Source organism: Schistocerca piceifrons, chromosome 6 (genome assembly GCF_021461385.2).
Source record: "Schistocerca piceifrons isolate TAMUIC-IGC-003096 chromosome 6, iqSchPice1.1, whole genome shotgun sequence".
Taxonomy (NCBI): Eukaryota; Metazoa; Arthropoda; class Insecta; order Orthoptera; family Acrididae; genus Schistocerca; species Schistocerca piceifrons.
In genome coordinates, this window is record NC_060143.1 from 338,966,144 (window position 1) to 338,969,429 (window position 3,286).

Sequence of the window (3,286 nt, forward strand, 5' to 3'; positions counted from 1 at the left end):
GTTCTCGGCACACTTTTGACACAGTGAATCTCGAAAGAATTAATCTCTTAGTGATTTCCGAAATGAAATGTCCCCTAGCGTCGATCTCGAACAACCATTCCGTGTTCAAGGTCTGTTGATCCCAGTCGTGCGGCCAGAATCATGTCGGATACCTTTTCCTACAACCATATGATTACAAATGGCAGCTTCCCCAGTGCACCGCCCTTCTATATCTTGTATACGTGATACTATCGCCTCTATATATGTCCTTATCGTTATTCGATGAGTCGCCACCTCCTGTAAGCTCTTCACGTCATTACGTTTAGTAATCCTGCCACGTAGTGGTTTCAGCCCGAGAAAAAAATGTAGCTCAAACATGATTTTCTTCCGACACGCCTGTTCCTGTTTCTATGCGGGGTGGCGTTCCCACGGGTCGTGCTAATGTTAGTAGGTGACCGGATGCCCTTCCTTATGACACTAGTTGCCCTTCTCCGCGACAGAAACCGGTACTTAATCTGCTTGCGTCCAGAGTCAATCTCATGTTCAAGTAGTAGAGCGTTGTATAATTGTTTGCGTAGCGTATTAGGATTGACGAGGATACCAGCCAGGTATTTATGCATCTCGACGTTGGAAACCGTCTAGGAATCACGTGCAGGATAGTCAACTAACCAACCCCCGTCTTTAATTCGGGGAACGCATTCAATCCGGTGCAGGCTCGCGTCCCCGAATGTCGAAAGCGACGCGTTAACAAGCTCGGCTATACAGGCGGGCTCAGATGAAACACTATCTGTATCATGCTTTCTAGTGATATTACTCAGTATGACTCTAAGTAAGAATAACCTATTTTAAAGTATGCAAGTAAAGGAGCTGTAAAGTAACATTGGTTGACTAGAAATGAATGGCACTCTTCTCTCCATAATGACTGGCTTCTTTACGACCAGCAAGTTTACGATTTTACTATCAAATCACCAAAAATTATAACCAAGTTATTGAGGAATTTCAGCTTCTATAAGAATCATCAAACTATTTTAAAACAATTAAACTACCACAGTTCTAGGGAGCACAGCAAATCTCGTAGCAAATTACGAGAACGAATCCGTTATAAAATATTCCAGGTCACTTTGACACATACAAAAAAGAGAAGCACGTAAGACCGATGGGATTACTAGGCATTTGAGAGCGGAATTTGCACAATTATTTGCTAAATGTTTATGTAAGAGAAAGTTACCTAATATTTACATAAAACCTCATTCATACTTTAAGTTCACGAAGAATTGGAATAGAAAATTGCAAGCTAATCTTATGTTAGTGGTACAGGTAGGTTTTACCAAAAATTTTTGTTAACTGTTGCGGCAACACTCTCATGTAGAGTAAGGCAGAACATTTAGATGACCAAACGAATACAATAATAATTTCTAGAGAAAATTTAAAATTGTGCTTTTATACATAGCCTCTCCTCACAGAACCTTCATATCGTCATGTGAAACTAGTCACGAAAGTCCTGCTTTGCAATGTCCTTCAACCAGCGTGTTACACTGGCCGGAAAGTCGGTTCCGTCGTCAAAGCAACAACCGTTGAAATCAATTTCTGCGCTTTATAGTTTTTTGGTTAAGCTACATCTAGTAATTTACAAGTCGATGTTTTTATTATTTTGCTAACAAAACATTGTTATGGTGGAAGCATATTACTTTGGGAGTGGTTTAAGATACTAAATCCATGAAAATAAGCCCGGATTTCTGTGTTTCTTTAATCTTCAAGGAAGTATTTTCTACATATTCTACAAACGGGACTACAACAAAGGTATCCACAATGTATAAAACTGTTACTTTTCCAACTGATTATTTTAACACTATTTCCCAAGTTATAGAAAAACTATCAGTTTCCTTGGCGTTTCCTCTAACAATAACAATGAAAGATATGCGAAACGTGTCACACAATATCGCTATTTCTCGAGGATTGTTGAGAGGGAACTGTCGATCCGTTTCTCCCAAACTTAACACACTATTCTTTACTACTGGCAATAACTCATTAAAATTTATTAGGTTGACCTATACAACAACCAATCTGTGCACACTATTCTTTACTATTAGCTATAACTAATTAAAATTTATTAGGTTGACTTATATAACAACAAGTCTCTGCACAAATCAGCGTATAACTGATGATAATCATTTGTTATACTCGTTTTCTAAACAATGCAGAGTCCTGACTTTCCTCGACTGGTATGATATTAATATTTATGATTAATTTCGTGACACAAAATTTCAAGTTCAGCATGTAACATTTTTGTTTAAATATTCATTAGAAAATATTGCCGATGTTCTGTTACAAGAAAAAGGATTTAGTCATTTGTATTATATTTAAGAAAAACCTGTAACTATCATTTGCAAACGATATATTGGTCTGCTGGTAATATCAGCACTATTATAATCCTAGACTAGGCAGCGAAACTCTTGGTTTGCACGATGTTGTTCTAACTCTCGATCTGTCTGCAGATTGGTTTAACATAAATGGAAAATTTATGTTTGAAAAATGTCTATTGTTATATGTTATTAAAAACAGAAATTTTTTAGTAATAGAGTAACATCCATTGTAGAGAGAAAATTCTAATTAAACGGAAATAGCAAGTTTGTCTGTTGACAGATTCACAAGATATTTTTTGGCGGACTCACATTATGTTTCTAAACCTAAGTCTGTCGTGATTAAGGAAAATAGTGAGCGTGACAACCAGAACCGACACATAAAATAATACGCTGAAGTTGTGCAATTCTATAGAGGACGTAAAATTGTTTTGAAGATAATGGACATTTCTGTCAATTTTTTCCTGCACAAAGAACTTTTTATCAACCGTATAGTGCAGTCATGTGAAACAAAACTTTGATACGTGAGCCACGGCTGTGGGCTTACCTCTCCTGCTGTTGCCGCAGGAGCCACTGGCAGTCGTCTGAGGACTGTACCGCTGCACAGCCGGCTGCGGCCCCGTGCTGGGCTTTTTAAGAGCTGCACTGCGCGTGCCTTCGCTAACATAAATATTTCAGTCATCTACATCCACTAGTGGAACACCAATGCTATTTTACGACGTGGAAGAATCCTGCAGTCTCCGAAAAAAGAGAGCAGTTGGTCTCTTCGTTGTCATGAGTAATGAGCCACACAGTCGAATTTGGTTGACAATTATCGATGCCCTAAAGGCTCCAAAATTCCTTCCGTTGTTCACCCGAGACTTAATTACTCCCACCGACGCGTAGTAAATATTTCATTTCCATTATCGTGCGCCAGGCAATCAACTTATTTCAGTAAAGGTTCGGCT